The following is a 23,238-nucleotide window of genomic DNA, read 5'->3' as shown; positions in this document are numbered from 1 at the left end:
ATATGTGGGTATAACCTTTCATGACCTTGTAATTGGCAATGGCTTCTTAGATATGATACTAAAACACATCAACTAACAGATAGATGATAGATAGATAAAATAAGCTTTATTAAAATTTAAAATACTTGTACTTCAAATGAGAGTAACCATTAAGTGAAACAATACCCATAGAATGAGAAAAATATTTGCAAAATCATATATCTGATAAAGATCTGGTACGTAGAATATATAAAGAACTTTAATAACTCAGAAAAACAACAATAAAAACAAATATACCAATTTAAAAAGTGGATACAAGATTTTAATGGACAATTTTCTAAGGAAGATATACAATAACCAATATACATATGGAAAATGGCTCAAAATCATTAGTCACCAGAGAAATGCAAACCGAGGCAGCAATGAGATATCGTTTCATACACACTAGAGTTGCTATTATCACAAAGAGATAATTACAAGTGTTAGCAAGTCTATGGGTAAATTGGAACCTTCATACATTTCTGTTTGGTATGTAAAAATGGTGCAGTTGCTTTGGAAAAAAAAATATGGTTTCTCTAAAATTTAAACACAGTCTGGTCTGAGCATAAAAGGTGCTTAGCAGACATCATCCCCTTCCTTATAACAAGGAAAAAGAACAGTTTGAAAATTAACTTAGAGTATTCGAGAATTGAGGTTGCAAGGCAAATTTCCGTCCCCCAAAATGGAAAGGCAGTCAAGTACTGAGAATCACAGTTTACCTGGGAGAAACCCAGGAACAGAAACCACTGCTAGAGCCAACTCTGTGATGGGAAAACTTAAATGGCAGTTGAAAAATTGCTAGATGCTCATTGTAGACAAACTTGTCAGTTAAAAACTCTGGAAGACCCATTCTTAGAGAAGACCCCACATGTTACTGAATTTCATCTCTAGAAGCCATACCAGTATTTCACAGTTCAGATCAGAGAAAAATCCCTTCATGCTTCCAGCAGTGGGAGGGGAAATGTGCTATTTTGAAGTATGTTAAAACATTCTGTTCTCCCTAACAAGATCTGCCCTCAAGGAAAACTGTTTTTACCAGAGCCCAACCAACTCAGGTTATCAGAATCCAGCTAGTCTGGGGAAGGAAAATATCTGACTTCAGCTCCCTCTTGGTTTCCTGTCTTACATATATCCAAAAACCTGAGACACACTTGCAAGGAACAGAGGCTCACTGAAAGTCCTAATCTTAGGACACTAGAATGCTTGCCCTCCCAACATGAACCTCACCACCGCATCAACTGGAATCCAATGTATAATAACAGAGATTACAACAGAATGACCTGCATGTCTTAGGTCCTATTTAAAAGAAATCTCTAGGGGAGACACAAGTAAGAACCTTAGAGCAACTTAACAGCCTTGACATCTGCAGCTATACAAAACAGTAAATATAACCTAACTCTTAGTCAAATAAACATAAAACCTCTCACTACAGGTATGTATACCTAAGTTCCTTTTACCCAATACAATATGTCCAGCTTTCAACAAAAAAATCACAAGATATAGGAAAAGACAAACAAAACAAAACAAACAAACAAACAAAAAAAAAACAACAAAACAGTTTGAAGAGACAGAGCAAGCACCAGAACCAGACTCAGATAAGGAAGATATTTTGGAAAAGTTAAATATGAAGATCAAATAAGACTCAGCAATACCTCTCTTAAGTATAAAGAAAATTAAAAACATATTCACAGAAAAACTTGTACAGGAATTCTTACAGCATCATTATTCTTATAGTCAAAAAGTGGAGAGAACATAAATGTCCATCAACTGATGAATCAGTAAACAAATTGGCATGTAATGATATTCAGACATAGAAAATAATGAAGTACTGATTCATACAACATAGTGAGTCATAAAGATACAATTCTTAGTAAAAGGGACAAAAACAAAAGGTCACATATTGTATTATACAATTTGTTATACAACCATACAGTCATGCAATTATATAATTATACAATAGATTATATATTGATTTAGAACTCAATGTCCATACTAAAATTCACAGAGATAAAAAGTATATTAATGGTTGTCAGGGGCTGGGGGAAGGAGAAATGAGAGTGACTGTTAAGAGGTGTGGAGTGTCTTTTGGGGGTGACGAAAATATTCTGAAACCAGGTACTAGTGGTAGTTGTATATTTTTGTTAACACTGTACAAATCACTTAATGTTACACTTTAAAAGGATGAATTTTATGGTGTATAAATTAACCTCAATTAAAATATGTATTACAAATAATACAATTAATAAATATAAAAATCTAGTAAATTCAATGAAATGCATAAGTTACTGGTCATAAAATGTCAGAATACATATCATAATGTTATAGTATGTACTATAATCTGAATCTTTGAGGACAAAAACTTCTTTCTCTTGGACTAAGCATTTTATTTTATTTTATTTTATTTATTTATTTGTCAGAGAGACGGAGAGAGAGCACAAGCAGAGGGAGAGGCAGGCAGAGGGTGAAGCAGGCTCTCCGATGAGCAAGGAGCCTGATGGGAGACATGGTCCCAGGACCTGAGGATCATAACCTGAGCCAGAGGCAACTGCTTAATGGACTGAGCCACCCAGGCATTCCTGCACTAAGCATTTCTTACTACTGACTAGATAATAACATGAATAATTTCTTCAACTGAGTGACTTAATATATAACAACATGTTTCTTTTCAAAATAGTCTCTGAGGGGCGCCTGGGTGGTTCAGTGGGTTAAAGCCTCTGCCTTCGGCTCAGGTCATGCTCCCAGGGTCCTGGGATCGAGCCCCACATTGGGCTCTCTGCTCAGCGGGGAGCCTGCTTCCTCCTCTCTCTCTGCCTGCCTCTCTGCCGGCTTGTGGTCTCTGTCTGTCGAATAAATAAATAAAATCTTTTAAAAAAAATAGTCTCTGAAATTTACAATGTTACCAAAATTAAAAATAAAATATTTTAATTGATAACCTGTCTTCAAATATATGTAAGATAGGACAGATTTATGCAGAACCTGTCAATTTCTATGTTGTGAAAATTGATATAAAATATGGAGTAAAATAATACTAAATGGGCACAGGATACCAAACACATAGGAACATAATAGTTGGAGTAAAGACTTAAGTGTGAAAAGAAAATTGTGAATCTAACAGAACACATAACTAGACTAGTTTTGTATCTTATGGGCTAGGAAGTTTCCTCATTCTATTTAAAAATTTTAAACCGGATGATGAAAAATAACAGGTTTGATTACACTAATCTTAATCATTTCTATACAAAAGAAGGCATAATTTTCCAAATCAGTCAATGATAACTGTGAGCTGATAATTTGCAGAGCTTTAGAATGACAAGGTATAAATATCTAGAATGTCCATAATCATTCATATATATTCAAATATGATGTATATTTTATAATGCATATTCATATTTGTATGCATTTATATATTATATAGTCATATTATATATTTATATGTGATATAAACTATGTGTGTTTACCTATAAAATATATACACTGGTAATCATTTTAGTTAATTATTATAAAATTAATATTTAAAATTGTCATTGTGTATAAGAAACAACTACAAATTAACTTCAAAAAGATAGGAAATACAATTCATAAATTGATAAAAATTACAGAGAACAAGACTATCAATTGAGATGCTCAAAATCAATAGAAATCAGACAAATTTAAATTAAAATAATTATGAGGGACCACTATATGCTCCTCGAGTCCTGTCACCAAGGCATTCCCCTTTCCTTAGCCCCCCTCAAATTCCTTTGCCATCCTCCAGGTTAGCCATTAACAGCTCCCTTGACCTCCCATCTCAACCCAACCCTCAGAATAGCCAAATTTGGAAAACTGAAATATCCCAGATCACAGGGAGCATGGGAAAAGAGGAACTCATATATACAGTAAGTGGGAGTGTAAGCTAATACTTACATTTCACTTAGTGAAGCCATTCATTTAATGAATAAGGCATTTCACTTAATGAAGTTTAGTATGTCTCTGCCCTATGACCCAACCAGTAATCCTATGCGCAAAGCATTAACGTGTGGAATCACATGTCATGTATAAAGAGGATAATCGATAAGTGAAATGTGTAGATGCCAGTTTATATTATGCAGCAACAGAAGCTATGATTAATATATATATAGAATAACATAGTCATATTTTAAAATAGTGTGATTTTTAAAGTAAAAAATAACACATCATGTAATATTCAAGTGAGTTAAAAACACATACACACAAATCATCCTTATTTTGGAAGTGTGCATATTCAAAGACATATGCCACATACACTAAAGTTGGTATGTGTATACACAGAGAAGGAATGGGAACAGAGAGGGATAAATGGAGGATAACAACAAATAATTCCTAAGTGAGGGAGTCCTTGAAAGTTGAGAACTGGGGGAAAAAATCACAGATTTCTGCAGGACAGGTGAATAAAGGAAGGGAAGGAGGAAGTGGGAAAATGTAGGAATAGTAAAAGGAAGGAAGATTCTAGAATTTGTATTTAGTTATATCTATTTCGATGCCCTTACTGTCTTCTCACACTTTTCCTCAGACCACATTGAGTCCATCAAAAGCCTTTTAGAAACATTCTTCAAACTTTTCAAGTCCTTAGCCCTCTAAGTCCTTTAATACTTTAGATGTGCATAAAAGGCTTTTATCCTTTAATTCAGGAAGGATATTTCAGTTATATATATATATATATAAGTCTTATATATATATATATATATATATATATATATATATATATAGTGAAACACAGAATTTATGAAATGGGGCTTTACTCTTAATTTCCTCAAAAGTATGTTGAGTTATCTTAATAGACCTCTTTTTCACTTTTCTCTCTAAAGTGATACAGAAAATAAATTTCAAAAATAAGACAGCAGAATTTTAGACTTGATCATTTACAATCTGAATTAATTTTATTATAATTATGGAAGGTAATTATTATTAAATATATCTTAATGAAATTATTTATGCCTATAAAATTTCACTTTACTTGGTGTGCCTGGGTGGCTCAGTTGTTAAGCATCTGCCTTCAGCTCAAGTCATGATACTAGGGTCCTGGGATCCAGCCCCCCATCAGGCTCCCTGCTCAATTGGAAGCCTGCTTCCCCCTCTCTCACTCCCCCTGCTTATGTTCCCTCTCTCTCTGGGTCTCTCTGTCAAATAAATAAATAAAATCTTAAAAAAAAAAAAAAAAACAAACAAAAGAGTTCACTTCACTAAATAAAAATAGAGAATATAAAAATCAAATGTATACATACATGAATGAGTAAATGAATTAATGAATAATAATTGAATAAATAAGGTCACGAAAAGAAACAAAACTGGTACCAAAAAAAGGAAAATAAGAAATAAAACTGGTACAACTATCACTTGTAACCAGACATTGACATTTTATTTGAATTTGAATGAATTCATGCATTTACAGTATCATAAATTTGTTTCCTCCAGATGAGTGGTAACGAACTAGAGGCTCAGATACCCATTCATCATTCTGTTTAATCAGAACATTTTTGCTAACTTTCATCCACGAGAATTCTTCTTATATTAGCGTAAGAAACCTAAAGAACAAGAATATCAAGTGCAATACATCATACCAGAATATTTTCTTAATTTGTGGCATGAAGCACATTTATATTTTTATATGTTTTGGTAATAGTAGTTTTCTTTCCAGTGTGCACTGTGAACCCCAAAATGAAGAAGAGGTTAAATGCACCTTCTTAATTTGTTCTAGATTTCTGTCGGTAACCAAATTAAAACAATTTAGGTGTGTTAGATGGATGTTGGAAATCCTCTGACAGTTATTTAATGAGACACTTTCTCCTCTTTATTTTCCAATCAATTCCATTCTCTCTTATGTTTGGCATGAGCTTAGAAATTTAAAAATTACCTTCTCACACTAACTCTATAGTCTTACTAAACTCTGAGAACCAGTTTATAAAATATAACTATGATTTATACACTCAACCTACAGGGTTTTTCTCAAAACTGTTTAAAAATCAAATGTAACTAAATATTTCCTATCATAATTTTCTAGAGATACTATGTTTCTAAAAAAACAATGCATATAGTTAAACATTTCTTTCAAGCACAATATTGCTATCAAAAGATTTTCCTAAAATCAGTGTTTTTTTCAATTATGTTATGTTAGTCACCATACAGTATAAAATCAGTGTTTGTATTTTCATAGCATATGGGACAAAATCTACCTCATTTTTCTAATATTTTTCTAAGATTTTTAGTTATTTCATTCACTTTTGTCTCCAGAAATTTTAGAAATAGCTTATTCAATTACATCAGAAACACTGGGATTTTTCGAGATTTCAGTAAAGTTTTAAATTAATTTTGAAGACAGATGGGCATTTTTATTCACTGAATATAGTTGTAGTTTCTCCATTTTTGAATCTTATTTATGTTATTCAGCTTTTATAATTTCTACCTTTTGTTATTAATTTTATTGTTATGTATCTGATAGAATGTATTGCTGTTGTGAATGGGATTTTTTTCATTATATTTTCAATTGTTTTAAGTGTCAGTTTGAAGGATATGCATATTATCTGTTCCTGGAAGTCTTGGAATACATTGTCTGAAACTGCTCCTGGAACACTCTAAGGGGTAAATTTTTACTCTCTCTAATATAGTAATCTCTTGATTTCTGCATGCTTTTAATCAATTTTGATAGATTTAATGTTTCCAGAAAATTATTCAGTTCTTTAGGGAATAATATATCTTCTAATTGGAATTTATACGCTTTTATTTATAACATTTTCTTTGTTTTTAAGACTGGTATACCAAGAACAGACATTTTTAAAATTAGAATTGGACCTTTTAAAATGTATCCATTTTTCACAGTCTAGGATTCTTTACTGGCCTTCAGTAGAAATGACAGAATTCTTTTTTAAGACCTGAGAACTTCATCTGCTGGCACTTATAAAGGGTTGATCCCTAGGTGACCTGGCAGTGTTGAGCTGCTAAACCAGCTGGTACCCACCGGGACTTGACTAATGCCACTTCCAGTGGCCTGGCAACATGATTTTGCCTTTCCCTGCTGTCACTCCTGACAACGTGAGTTCCTTCCTGAGCTTACCTGGTGAGGAAATGAAATGTGTACATTACATTACTACAGTGAGAATAATCTCAATGTTTCATCACCTGTCAGTTGCCTGACAAAGTTGCTTGAACCCAAGATAGAGGTCTTTTCTGACTAGAAGTTTCTGGGCACTCTAACCTGAATGAACTGTATATAGTGCAGAAATCTATAATTACCAGACTTCTAGAATAAGAATGTGTAGCCAGCCATCTTTCAGCCATCTTTCAGGCTTTTTGGTCTCCTAAATGGAAATGTTTTTAGGATTCTCTAGTAAGGGTGTAGAAATTTGATACCACAGATAAGAGTGAAGCCCCTCTTGGAGTCTATGGATTTCATGAACATCTGAATGACATATCAGGAGTAATGGTCAAGAACTGTAAATAACCCTTTCACACTGGAAATTTGCCTCTGAGCTAAGTTTTATTGTTCCCAAATACTACAAGGGACACATCATCAGGTTAAACTGACAGTCTGGTTCTTTCTTTCTCTGTGCTGTACCTAAATTTGTTCAGACAGAGCAACAAGAAAAAAATTAAAATCAATAACACTGCCTATCACTTAAATTAGTAGAGTGCTATAACAATCCTTACAATATGGACCTTTCTCATATTTTCTGATTAGCTAAAACAGGGAAAATTTATTTGGCTGATTGGTTCATTAACTTCCTCACAACTGGTTTTTCAAAGAATTTGGTTCTCATAGATGTCTGTAGATATTTATCATGTTGTGATATATCCCAACTTTCTATGCTTCTACTCCTAGAGGTAGCTAAGAGTAATTTTATATTTGAGAACTGGATGGATTCTATCTAGTCAAACTATTTAAGATTACAGAGAAATCCTGTAGGTATAAGAGCATCCTTTGGGCAGTTTGATATTTATTTATTTTTCCCTTTTGTCAGAAAAGCAGTTTATGACTAGAATAAGCAGGATGGGACACCTGGGTGGCTCAGTAGGTTAAGCTTCTGTCTTCAGCTCAGGTCATGATCCCAGAGTCCCAGGATCGAGTTCCACATCAGGCTACCTGCTCAGCAGGGAGTCTGCTTCTCCCTTTCCTCCCTGCTTATGCTCTCTCTAACTAATTCTGTCTCTCTCTAATAAAGAAATAAAATCTCAAAAAGAAAAAAAAAAAGACTAAGCAGGGACCCCCATTTTTTTTTTTTGGACATTTCAGTCATAATTCCAGTTTTTTTTTCTCAGCATATGTTTACTCCTTTGTATATTGACTTTTGAGTGTTCAATTAGTGCTGTGATCATCTCATTAATATTTTCTTTTTAAAAAAATTATGTTTATTTATTTGAGAAAGAGATAGTGAAAGGGAGCAGAGCAGGGGGAGGGTCAGAGAGCTCTCTGACCGCTGACCAGAGAGCACGATGCAAGGCTTGATCCCTCGACCTTGGGATCATGACTTGAGCTGAAGGCAGATAGTTAACTGACTGAGCCACCCAGGCACCCCTCATTAATACTTTGTACACTGAATTTCTTTTTTCTTTTTCTTTTTTTTAAAGATTTTATTTATTTATTTGACAAACAGAGATCACAAGTAGGCAGAGAGGCAAGCAGAGAGAGAAGGGGAAGCCGGCTCCCCACTGAGCAGAGAGCCCTATGTGGGGCTTGATCCCAGGACCCTGAGAGCATGACCTGAGCTGAAGGCAGAGGCTTTAACCCACTGAGCCACCCAGGCACCCCTGTACACTGAATTTCATTCAAAGTTCTCATAACTATATTTCTTTCTCTAGTTCATTCATATTATTATGTACTTTTTAGTTCTTTATTTTTACATGATGCTGTGTATTGTTTATAGCTGGTTTAAAAGAGACACTTGTTGGATTTTTCTTTTTTTCTTTTTTCTTTTTTTTTCTTTTAAGAGAGAAAGCTTGTGGGAGCAGTTGGGGAAGGGCAAAGAGAGGGAGAGAGAATCTCAAGCAGGCACCCTGCTGAACACAGAGTCTAACTCAGAGCTCGATCTCAAGACCCTGATTTCATGACCTGAGCTGAAATCAAGAACTGGACGCTTAACTGACTGAACTACCCAAGTGCCCTTTGTGTTTTGTTTTTTTCCTTTTTATGATAACTTCATTTTTTGGTCATTAATTTCCACTTTCATCCATAACAATTCCATCTACTCTCATAACAATTCCATCTACTCCCTTTCATTTTGTTGTATGCTTTTGTTTTCTACCTTGTTAAGTAAATTAAATATTTAAATTATTTAATCGTGAATTTTATTAATAAGTTCAATACTTTATCTATAACAACAGAATTGCTAGGTGTTACCTGGGTGACTCAGTTGTAGAGCCTGTGACTCTTGATTTTGGGATCATGTATTCAAACCTCAATTTGGGTACAGAGCTTATTAAAACACACACACACACACACACAGACATACATGAAAAAATGTTCAACCTCACTAACCCTCAGGGAAATACAAATCAAAACCACAATGAGGTACACCTCACACCAGTTAGAGTGGCAAAAGTTAGCAAGACTAGAAACAACAAATGTTGGCAAGGATGTGGAGAAAGGGGAACCCTCTTACATTATTGTGGGAAGGCAAGCTGGTGCAGCCACTTTGGAAAACAGTATGGACATTCCTCAAGATGTTAAAATAGAACTACCATACGACCCAGCAATTGCACTACTAGGAATTTACCCCAAAGATACAGATGTAGTGAAAAGAAGGGGACATGCCCCCTAGTGTTCAAGGAGCAATGCTCACAGTCACCAAACTGTGGAATGACCAAGATGAATGGATTAAGAAGATGTGGTCCATATATACCATGGAATATTACTCAGCCATCAGAAAGCATGAATACCTACCATTTGCATCGACATGGATAGAACTGGAGGGAATTATGCTAAGTGAAATAAGTCAGGCATTATGCTAAGTGAAATAAGAAAGACAGTTATGGTATGGTTTCACTCATATGTGGAACGTAAGGAATAGTGCAGAGGACCACAGGGGAAGAGAGGGAAAACCAAGTAGGAAGAAATGAGAGAAGGAGACAAACCATGAGAGACTCTCGACTCTGGGAAAAAAACAAGGTTAAAGAAGGGATGGGGATGGGGGAATGGGGTAATCAGGTGATGGGTATTAAGGAGGACACATGTTGTGATGAGCACATGGTGTTACATGCAACTAATGAATCAATGAACACTACCTCAAAAACTAATGATGTACTATATTTTGACTAATTGAACATAATAATAAAAATAAATAAAAACTTAAAAATAAAAATAATTTAAAAAACAGAATTGCTACATGTTAGACATTGCATAAAATTTAATTAGAAATGCATTTAGTTAAAAATAAAAGATCATTTGTTATATAATTATATAAATGAAAACTGAATATATTTTGCCCTTATATCACATATCTAGAAATTAAGAAAATTATTTAGTGTGTATTTTACATATATGTACACTTATATGTATTTTTATGTAATATATATATATACTGTATTCCAGTTAGATACCTAAATTTGTACAATCTGTGATACAATACCTAATTTGTAGTGCTCACTGTTTATATTTTACTATTTTTTCAATTTTATTAAATTTTGGAGTCCTACTTAATATGGATCTATAAGAGTTACCTTATTAATTTATGGTGTTTAGGTTGTTTCAATTATCTTGTCATTAACAAAAATGTTTCAGTAAATATTCTCAAACTTAATATTTTTTTAGCTGCATGGTCAAATATGGCAACCACTGGCCCTTTAAATTTAAATTTGTTTTATTAAAAAATAAAACTAAAAATTCAGTTTTCAGTGCTGTAGCTACATTTTAAATGTTCAAAAATCATATCTTACTAGAAGCTAACATATGAGACAGAAAAGACATAGAAGATTTCCATTAATCTGAAAGTTCTCCTGACCAGTACTAATTATGCATTCTAGCAAGTGATATTATTTGAAAGCTAGTTACTATATATTTTAAATTGTATGCATTCAAATCAAAATGATTGCAGAATTTAATAGTCACACTGACAATGCACGAAAGTATCTAATATTCATCAACATCAATTATCTTTAAAATAAAATAATTCCTCAAAATAATAGGAAAAGTGTTTTCTCTTTACTATGGTTTTAATTCAATTGATTATCAGTGAGTTCACCAACTTATATTTGTTGAAATTTGTATTTCTGATTCTTTAAATTCTGAGAATTATCTCTTTATACTCTATAGTCCATTGGATGTATTCTCATAAACACAGATTAATGAATGCACAGGCATGCAGATACTTCCTTGATTCTATTCACGTCTATGTACATTTTTCAAAATTTTTTCTAGAACCATGAGTAAATTTCTTTGTTCATGCCATCCCTGAGTTTCCCTTGCTCCATAGTATTTTTTACACAGTACTCATGTTGTTGTTTTTCTCCACATTCATCCCCATTATGGGAAGATCTGTCTAGCTTTAAATAGGTAGGATGAAGGAATTGACCTTGAGTTACACTTCCTGTTGACTGGCACTGTTTCCAAATTCTATTTTCAAATCTGTAACAGAAGGGAAGGTTGATGTGCACAGTTCCCAGTCCAATTCCCAATTTCTGGCAGTTCTTCATCTTCTGGCCCAGCTCTACTTTGATTAAGTGTTTTTCTGAACATTGTTTCCAGGTTTTCTGGTATTGAGCCAAAGAACTGAGCCAATGTTGTATACTGAGGATTACACTTGTCAGCCAGCACTGCCACCAGGTTATGTTTTCTTTGCTCTTACTTACAGCAATTTGCCCGTGGGAGGTACCACTCTCCTCACAATGCACTTTGCCATCACCTGATTTTTCCTATGCTCTTCCAGTTAATAGCAATGATTTGAAATTTCTGTCTCAGAAAATGGCTTCAAATCACTGTTTTAAGAGGACCTCCACTTGTCAGATGTTCTGCATCTTGGAGTATGTTGATCAACTGTGGTAAAATTAGGAAGCATCTTCTTACTTCTAAGATAAGCTTTTAGAAGATTAGGAATTCAATGAATTGAAGCTGGCTCTGTATCTTTCCACTTTCCCTGCATCTAACTCTAGCTATCTTATCTCATACTAGTTTCAATTCCTACGAGACACTAATATTAGGTTATCTGTCAGAATTAACTATAGAAGGCTGCTAAGGGTTTTAAAAATATTTCACTGTATCTACAACAGTATTTAATGAATAGTTGTGGGAGGCTCTCTTGGGGGCTGCAAGCCAGCTGTCATTTTGAACCAGAAATCTCTGATCATAAAATTTCAAAAATAATATCTTTTACTATAGCTGACAGTAAATACTGATATAGCTAGCATTGAAGCTGTTCTGCAAGGCAGAGATTTATTTTAAAATGAATTTGGTATACCCAAATTACTCTTCAATTACATAAGCCAAGAGATTGTATTGAAGTATGTTAATTTTAAGGATTCTTATATAAAAAATATGAGAGAATGCTTTTATGAAAACAAAAACAAGTTTCTGAGACTTTTTTAAAAAAATACGTGAATATGCTAAAACATTCATATATTCTATAGATACTTTTTACATTTTTAATAGAATATTTTAAAAGAATGATTTACATTATTAACTGCACATTATCTTTTTTTGTTACCAAATGTCTTTATTATTGAATTGGCTTAGTTTCACACTATAGTTCTTTATTTCTTCAAGTATGTCTGCATCTAAGAAACTTAATAAACAGAAGTCATATATTTTATTGCCCTATAGAATATATTTTGATTTTTTTTTGAAAATTCCCAGGTGTGTTATGCAAATTTACCTTTAAAATATGTTTTTAACAGTAAGCAAATTGCATTGTTTTGAGGAGAAGAGTTACTTAGCACTCTTTTTCAGAAGTGAATGTTGTGTATGAAGTACAAAGTTTTGTTTTTTTGTTTTATTTTTTTCTCTGTAAAAATAGCACCAGTCTTTCTCTCAAGTGCAAAATGTCTGGATATTGCACTTGAGAGAAGTGCAGAGTAGAGAATCAAGAGTACGATTCTTCTGATAGAAAATACTCATTTTATTTCTCATCTGCAGCAACAGTAGCAAATGAGGGACACTGGCACTTCTTACAGTCAGACTGTTCTTTCACATATTTTTGTAATTAGAATACATGTTTATAATTCATCTTTACACCCTGCAAAACTGGTAGCAGTATGTAAAATTAACATGTGGTAGAAAATCATAATAGCTGTCATATTTTTTATATGTTGAAGGTGCCAGAAACTGTAGAAGGCACTCTTAACAAATTATCTCGTACGTTCTTCTCAAACATTCCAAGGAAGAGATTGACAGTTTTTGTTGGTGGTGGTGGTGGTGGTGGTGGTTTTTTGGATGTGGCCGCTTAGAGGCAGATGACCTCCCAGTGATTTGCCGGGATTACAGAATAAGTGTCAGGCTGTATTCTATAAAGTTAGTTCTCAAACTAACTGTTTGAATCCCTACAATTAAGTATTTTAAAATTTATAGAAATGTTATAAAAGTATATGAAATGCTGTTAAAATGTCTGTTTTATCATAACTGGCTCTGTATCAATCATTATTTTCAAAAAATTTTGTAGTTTTATTTTCCAACGTCACCCAAATTTCAAAATTCCATTTTGTTTGTGATTGAGACTTAGATTCTTATTTATGCAATTTAATCATCTATCTTGTAGAATAAATAAATGGAAAATGTCTACAGTTACTAGTGAAATTGTGACACTAGCCTTTAGAAAATATTATTTCTAATTTGGATTGATAATTGCTTGGGTCAACCCTGTTGATATATAAACCAATAATATGATGCATGAAAATGAAATAAAGATGGATATTTCTTAAGGTTTAGAGTCAAAAGCGTACTTTTGTAACCAAAAATTATCAAAATACAACCATATCTTTAAGTATGGTTGTATTTAATACCTTCTTATGTAGTCTACAGTAAAATGATATTTACATATTAAAGAAACAAGAGGGTTTTACTCAAAGTAATAATCTGTTTATTGAGTTTCCTATTCTAGGTCCTGATCAAGTTTCTCTAGTTTAACAATTATATATACAATTTTATGCTAACAAGGAACTTTTTGTAATGGTAGCTCTTTTAGGCTATTAACCCAGAATTCTCAGTGTGTTAACACAAGAAATGTGTATTTCTGCTAAATGCCATACAGTGATTATTTCTTAAGCTTCTTTTCCTTCACTTAATTAAATCCACAATTGCTTCTCTCTTTTTTTAATAAGGTATAGTTTATGGCTCTCTAGTTACTCTCTTAATTTCTTTCTCTCTCTTTTCTTTCCTTTTTCTCTTCTCTCTCTCTCTTTTGTTCTTTCTTTCTGTTATTTTTGCACAAAGAAAACTTTATTTGAAGAAATAAGGAGTTCATGGGGTATAACCTCCAAAGCTATGACTCTGAGCAAGAGTGGATGAGTTCCTTTTATTTAGGATAAGATGAGTATTTTGATTGGGAAGACTTGCCATCATATAGAGGTGGGCATAAGGTCACACATGCACCTTAAGGAAACATGTTTATATATACATTATATGTTATGTAAATGAGGCTTGTGCTCCTCCTTGGGTGGAGATTTTAGAATTATAATGAGATAAAGGTAGATTTCAGTCATTCTAGAGGTCTAGATTTTCTTTCAATGTGTACTTTCAAACTTTCTTCCAGTCCCACACCTAGTAATATACCAAACCCAGAGCAGTATAGTTCTCTGTCTTTAACACATACACACACGTGCATGCACACACACACATTCACATTCAATGATTGCTGAGTGCTGTTGAAGAAAATGATATAGTGATGCCCCAGCACAGATTATAGGCAGTATGCATTCAGAGTACATATGAACTGGGCTCTTATTCCCTAATTCTTTACTTTTTTCTCCACCATAGCTACTTCAGATTTCACAGTTCTCATATTTTCAACCTGATTTCCCACTCCCTCAGCCTCAGAACTGACATTGACTTAAATGGAAACTTAAATCAGATGACAAATACATCTTAAATACCACATTCAAAAAATTTTTTTTAAGAAATTAACCTTTTGTTCATTCTTTCTGTTCCCAGTCTTGCTGAAAAAGGTGCTTCTCTTTTGTGAGACAGTAGCCTAGATTTCATTCCCTCCTCCTTTTTCAAGAACCTCATTTGATTGATTCTAAATAATTTTATCTCTCTTTTATTTATCTCTCCCAGTCTGCACATAAATATTCTTAAATTTCTTCAGTGTAAATAAAAATAAATGACAAGAAGAAGAAGAAAAAAACAACTACCTTTAACTTTTGCTTTAACTATTACAGCAACACTCTTATCTTGAGAAAAGAAATATTAGTAGATGCATTCACATAAAATGTCTCCCATGCAGTTCCCACTTCTGCTTCCACCTGTCAAAAAACTAATTTTAATTTACTAATATTGCCCAGAGACATTAGCTAAAACTAGACTCCCGGCTATATTGATTAATTTGGCTACTCCTTTTAGAAGCCTTCTCTTTCATTGGCGTCTCTTGTTATCAGTCTAATGGATTTATTGTCTCCTCTAGTTATTACTTTACTGTGTCCTCTGCTATTAAGAAAAACATCAGAGAAGTAAGACTGCATAATGTGCATTGAATAGCCATTGTTCTCAAACAGGTAGATTAATAAATATAATGTAAGTGTGGAGATAGGATAGAGGATGATTTAAAAATCTTAAAGACCTATTGCTAAATGCTTAACGATTACAAAACGAAATGGCAGCTGTTTTATGGTAGTCTTTTATTAATCAACTTTATAGAATTATAATATGAAATATGTCAACTGCGTTGCTCTGTTGAGTCAAACCTTGTGACCTGAAAAACATGGTAAATGCTATATCCGTATTTGTTGGGCACTCATTATTTAACAAGTATTATTGCAGATACCATAAATATACTAATGAATTTAATACAAGAATATTTTGAAATAAATATGATTATTATATGTATTTGATAAATTTGAAAATATAGATAAAAAACAGTTAAGTAAGTTGATCAAGATCATACAACAGAATGGATGGTAGAGATTCAAATGTGGCCCAAGAAACCATACAGCTACAAAGGTTTTTCTCATTTTTGGCCTTCCCATCTTTGTTCTATTACTCTATGGCCTTTAGTCCTCTTATCTTGAAATAAAGAATGCTTATGAAAATAGGCATTTAAGTTAGTTTTATGTATACTGAGGAATATAGGGCTGCATTAATTTAGAAAAGAGATAAACATAGGCTTATTAAATGGAGGGATATAGCTAAAATAAGGCATATTTATAATTTTTAAAGACATTTATGGTTTGTAAAGGTTTGAGTTTGTCTCATAAAAATATTTATTTCCCTTCTATCATTGCCACATTCTCTCTTTCCTCAACACCAAGTTTTCAATGTCCTTATTGTATTATTTAATTTTTGGCACATCAGACAATTAACATTTGCCAAGCTCATAATTACTTTCCAACACAAAATATCTTAATTTGTGTCCTCCCATGTCACGGAATGCCCTCTGCAAATCTGAATTCAACATAATTAACTCAAATTCAATTTTCCATATCTCAATTGTGTATCTCAACATTTTGTTCCTAATTCGTACATTCATTTTTAATTTTTTAAAAAAAAACTTCTATACAGTAGTCTATCATATGAACCTATCACAAGTTAGAAAATCATTTTATACAAAGGTAGTATCTCACATATAAATCAATATAGTACTAATATTCATGCTCAATAAGTGTATTCATTAAGCGTAATGAAATATACATACATTTTTGAATACACACATTAGCTTATAATATTTCTAAAGAGGTGTATTTAATAGAAAATGAGACTATCAAAATAGTGTTCATGTAATCAGTATTCCTTCTGGGTAGTCCACAAATAATAGACATTTTTCTTTTTTCCTTTTTCTTTTTCTTTTTTACTTTTTACATCTAACTTGCTTCATGCTGGGAAATTCACCTGACATTAATGTTGATTCATTTTTCAAGGGTAAGAGAAATAATTGATTTCAGTATCTGCAGTAATCATATAAATTTATTAAAGCACATAAAGAACACAAAAACTAAAATCCCTTATGGATGTCTTTTCTTATTAAAAACTTAAAATATTAAAAATAAATATCTGAATTAATAGAAGTCGGTGAAACTCCACTCTGTGCTTTTACCACTGTTAAGCTCCTTTTAGTCACATACATAAGGCCAACTATAAAAATGACAAAAACTGAAATGTTTTGTTTAGAAATCTGATGACATATTTCCATTAATGAGTTCTTAGTGGAAAAGCAGTTTTGGCCATTTGCCAGTGCCATGTGGGTACTTAATTCCATTTTTATTTGGATGTCTGTGACCTACTCTTCACAGCTACACCAATGATAAACGAACATCTCATTTTAGTAACATATACTCTAGTAGCAGGTATCTGCAATTTGACACATTGCTAATTAAATATTGATTTGTTGAATGAACTTTAAGCCTTCAGTATTTTTCTAATTAGAATAATGACTCTTCCATATGCTAGCAGTTATGTTTCTCTTTAAAGAATAAAAGACACATAGAAGTAGCTCAAAAGTATAAATTATTAAGCATATTGTACTTCAAGGTCTGGTTAATAAATTAGACATATTGTAATAGGTTCAGGCAAATTGCTTTTATTGCTTATAATAAAGAAAGATTTCATGCTTCTAATCCAGTTTGGTAATGGCAAAATACAGCATTTAATAGTAGTGGTATGGCCTTTGGATAATACATTTACTCAGGAAATTTTACTCCATTCTTAGTAAGTAGCTATCCAACTGGATTATTATATGCCATATGAAAATTTAAGAGCCTTAAATGTCTAAAAATGGAATTATTTTTCATTTTAAATTGTCATAAATAAATCTCTATTGATTGAATTATTCCTAATAAAGGCGATATTGCATATAAATAGTATTCTTCATATAATGGAATCTTTTCAACAATCGTGACTGTGGAAACTAATTAAACATGAAACAAGTCCATCATATAATAGAAAACATTAAAAGACAGCAAAAAGACAGCTTTGTAAACTTTATTTATTTATTTATTTATTTAACAATAAGACAGTCTCAGGGTATAGAGTCCCATGGATAGTGTTATAATAGATCTTCACCGTGAATTGCCCTTTGAAGGAAAAGATGAATCTCAGGAAGCAAATGTGGAAGTTGAAAATGATTAGTACTTGAAAAGGTTTTTCCAGAGTTTATCACCTTTAATCCACAGAAGAGGTGTTGAGTTAATCTGTTCCTTCTTCTTCCACTCTCTTTTCTTTCTTCCTTTTAAACTATCTCTACATAACTCTTTTTCTGGTTCATTCTTTTGTTTGGTTTCAAGTGTTTCTTAAATATAGAGTAGATACAAAAATATTTGTAAATGACGTGGAACAGAGAACAAAAAAGTCAAAGCCACCATTTTAGGAAATAGGATGCAATTGTGATCTTTGAAACATCACCCACATCTCCCTTCCTAATGCCATCCCCTTTCCAACCCCACAGTGAAAAAGATTACTCATATGTTGTCCTTATACTCACATCACTATTCTTTACTTTTCCTCCATATATATTGGTTCCCATAGTCATATACTATTTGAAGTTGTATATTTTTTCCCCACAAGGATGATTATTTATTTAATCTATTTAACTTAACTTTTTATTATTTTATGTTAGTCACCATATAGTACATCATTAGTTTTTGATGTAGTGTTCCATGATTCATTGTTTGCATATAACACCTAGTGCTCCATGCAATCCGAGCCCTCCTTAATACCCACTACCAGACTCACCCATCCCTCCTCTCCCTCCTTTCTAAAACCTTCAGTTTGTTTTCTGGAGTCCATAGTCTCTCATGGTTCATCTCCCATTTTGATTTCTCCCCTTTCATTTTTCTCTTCCTTCTTTCTGATGTCCTCCATTCTATTCCTTATGTTCCACAAATCAAGTGAAACCACATGAATTTATTTTCTCTGCTTGACTTTTTCATTTAGCATAATCTCCTCCAGTCCCATCCATGTTGATGCAAAAGTTGGATATTCATCCTTTCTGATGGCTAAGTAATATTCCATTGTATATATGGACCACTTCTTCCTTATCCATTTGTCTGTTGAAGGGCATCTTAGCTCTTCCCACAGTTTGGCTATTGTAGACATTGCTGCTATGAACATTGGGGTGCATATGGCCCTTCTTTTCACTACATCTGTGTCTTTGGGGTAAATAACCAGTAGTGCAATTGCTGGGTCATAGGGTAGCTCTATTTTTAACTTTTTAAGGAACCTCTACACTATTTTCCAAAGTGTCTGCACCAACTCACTTTCCCACCAACACTGTAAAACTGTATATTTTGACACTCTTTAGTATACATATTTTCCTGTGATTCATTTTGCATTTAGTCTTTTGTCCCAATTTAGCATAGCTAAATAGAACTATCCATTCTTTGCTTTATTTTAACCTCTAGTTAATATTTAATTTCACATGACATTGTTTATTTGTTCATTATTATCAAATAACACATTTGATTAAACATAAAAATTAAACATTTTTTCCAGTTGAGATCATGAAAAATAGAACCACAATAAATATTATTTGAAGATTTCTTTTTTTCTTCAAAAAAAGAAAAAGTTTTTTGGGGGTACAAAAAAAGTAGTATTTCTGGATCATAAATATTGAAAGAAAAAATCTGAACAAAAGTGGTTAAATTTCCTCTTTTTTAAGAATATTGCAAGGCAAAAACAGCTTCAGAATATTGTTGTGTCAGAATACTAGCAAGTGTCCTGAAGAATTTATAGGTTAGAAAAGGGAAGGCCAAAGTTAGTTTTATTTCATAGCTTGATCCTTCTTCAAAATCTTGGAAAATATGAGTATTTCAGGGGATAAGATGAGGGGCCTTCAGAGTTGGAATTAAGTTTTATCAGGTGTTAGTTTCTAAGATTGGCAAGAGGGGGTAGGTAGGAGCAACAGTGTGGAACAATGTTTTACCGAGGTCAGTGAAGAAAAAGTCTTTCATCATTCCTCATATAGCTTTACCTCAGTGTTTCTGGAAAATCCCCAATTATTTCCAAAACTGATTATGCCACTTAAATTCTAATTAAAACACACGTGTTTTGGCGCACCTGGGTGGCTCAGTGGTTAAAGCCTCTGCCTTCGGCTCAGGTCATGATCTCAGGGTCCTGGGATCGAGTCCCACATTGGGCTCTCTGCTCAGCAGGGAGCCTGCCTCCTCCTCCTGTCTCTCTCTGCCTGTCTCTCTGCCTACTTGTGATCTGTCTGTCAAATAAATTAAAAAAAATCTTTAAAAAAAAAAAAAAAAAACACGTGTTTCTATTTCCACACCCTACCAATACTTGATACTCTTGCTTTTGTCTTTCTGGTTTCTCTAAAAAAGAACTATGTATATTCTGATGTGTTTCCTCTATCTTCCATCAGGACATCTGTCTGTATCTACAGATATTATCTGTTGTCTGTCTATCTGTATATCTATCTACCTATCTATCTATCCATCTCTCTCTCTCTAATCTATCTTTATAATGTTAACTTACATTTTGTGGCCTGATTTTTAATTTTCTTTATTGTATCTATATATAAATTGAAGTTGTTATTTAGCTGTGGTCAAATGTACCAATCCTATCATTTATAGTAGATATTTTTAATATCTTCTATAAGAAACATTGCTTATTGATTTATGGGATGATTATACTACTGCTTCAGTTTGATTGCACTTTCATCCTTTCACATTTATGATTTAATTATTTTGGATTGAAGTTTTATGATTAGAGAAAGAAAAGAGTTCAAGTTGATGTTTTTTCAAATAGGTATAAGTAATTGACATAAAACTATTCATTAAGAAACATTTTCCCTGCTCTGCAAAGTGAGTCTGTCATAAAACAATTTTCCATATTGTTTAGTTCTGTTTCTATTCTATTTATATCATTCATTGCTCTATTGACTATATAACATTGTTTAATTTCTAATCTTTGACATATAGTCAGACAAGATATTTCATCATGTGAGCACTAAGTCTGCGGTCATCAGCTAGGAATGATCACCCTCCCCCTAACCTTTAGGACTCTGAAATTATCAAGAGATTCTTGGGGGTGGGGCTGCTACCAGCATCTAATGATTAGAGGACAAGGAGTGCAGCTGATCATCCCACCTTGCACAGGATTACCACTCCTATCCCAACAAAGATTTATATGATACAAAATGTCAGTATTGCGGAGGTTGTGAAATCCTTAACCAAACAGAAGACATGCCAGGATGTTTTTTGAAAAGAGAATTGCATGTTCCATGTGGCAGGAGGATTCAGTATACGTATTTTTACCTCTGTCTTTATCTCCTTTTTATTCTCTTAGTTTTTGTTTTGCTCTCCTTCAGTGCCCTTTATGAAACCTTGATTAATATATTCTCTCTTCCAATTTAGTTTTTATTACTGAGAGTTTTATATTTCCTTTCTTTAGTGCCTGGTGAGGTAAAAGAGTGGAAAAAAAAATCACATTCCCTTTCCCTTTCATATCTTTTTTTGAGTTTAATTAACCATCTTTTCATTTTAACTTCTTGATTTCACTTTTTCTGACTGAATGTTATTTTTTTTCCTATTCTCTTATCCCTGAATATATGTATATATAATCACATGTAATTATATATTATAAATACACTGAATGTGATTATTTGAAAGCCATCTTATGGTTGTCTTGTGCTTTATGGTGATTTTATTCAGGGACACTATTTCATTCCTGAGGCATATTAGATCTCATTTCTTGATATTTAAAAATTACTTTTGATGGGTTTATTTTTTACCTACCTGATGTAGGAAAATGTTGGAGTTCAGAGCTAATAGCCAAGAAAGAATTCTTGAGACATCTTCGGTACAAAAAAAGGTGGTTTTATTAAAGCATGGGGGAAGGACTCACGGGCAGAAAGAGCTGCACTGGGATTGTGACGAGTGGCTCATTATATACTTTCAAGTTGGGAAGATGTTAGGGATAGCCTAAGTCTCTAAGGAATTTTGGAAGCAAGGTTTCCAGGACCTCGAGGGGCTAGTTATTGTTAGGAAAATGTCATTTATTACTGTCTAATAAAACTTGTTCATGAGACCCTCCAGATGTATATCGGTGGCCTTATGCTTAAACAACGATTCCTAACAGGTGTCTTGTGGGGTACAGATAAAGGAATTTTCCAAAGGCATTTTTATATGTTGAAGCAGACTTATAGAATCCTGGAGGCTTGGGATAATGTTAAGCTAAGATTGTCTTTTGCTTTTAGCAAAGTATTAACATTGAGGCAGCTGCTTTCCTAGAGGAATGTCACTTTGCCTGTTTCAAGGACTTGTCCATACACTCTACGAATGTAAGTAGTAAGGAAATATAATTTTTCTTTTGCTTTTGCTTACCACACCATATTCATTTGGTCAAATTTGGGTAGTATACAAGGTTTTGAGTTTTATGGCATTTCTATCAGGGTAGGAAAGTCCACATTCTTTAGTGGGTATGATTTGTTTCAGAGGTACAGGAAAGACATAGTGTGTTCTCTGATTTATGGCTCTCTTTCATCATGAAAGTTTCCATGTTTTCTCCTTTTAATTATTTTCTCTTTCACTAACTAATTGTTAGAGAAATACTCTTTACATTTCCCCCCTTTTTTTCCTGCCACAGAAGCTATGCTTTTTAAAGACTGAAACTTCAAACTGCATGGACTTTAATTTATTTCTGTTTATGTACATGGTTTTCAGAAGAGGAAGGAAAGACCGTTTTGTCCCACATGGAACATTGCACAATGTAGGGAACATTTTTGGTTTAACAATTCGGGGCACAGGGCAGGCAGAGGGGTGGAGGCACCCCTGGCATTTACTGAGTGGAGACCTGCAGTACACAGGACAGTCCCCATAAGAGAGTCTTGTCTGGTTACAAACATCAATGGTGCTGATCAGTTCTGTCTCATATCACATGCCCCTTTAGTGTTTCCAAGCTTTGGACTGGTCTACTCTTTGTGGCAGCGGTTTTAGATAAAATGTAGGCATATCACTAGCTCTCTCTCTCTCTCTCTTTCTTTATTTCCTCATGATTTCTTTTCTCCTTACCCATGCTTATCACAACTCCCCACAGTGGAGCAGAAGCAGGAGAAGTACTTCCTAGAAACTGCTTGTTGGGTTCTAGGTATTTTGAGTCATGGGCATTCATCGTCCTCAAGTGATGCTGAA

This window comes from Enhydra lutris, unplaced genomic scaffold, assembly GCF_002288905.1.
Source record: "Enhydra lutris kenyoni isolate GAN:26980312 unplaced genomic scaffold, ASM228890v2 scaffoldscaffold25, whole genome shotgun sequence".
In the NCBI taxonomy this organism is placed as follows: domain Eukaryota; kingdom Metazoa; phylum Chordata; class Mammalia; order Carnivora; family Mustelidae; genus Enhydra; species Enhydra lutris.
Note: the sequence above shows the minus strand (reverse complement) of the source record.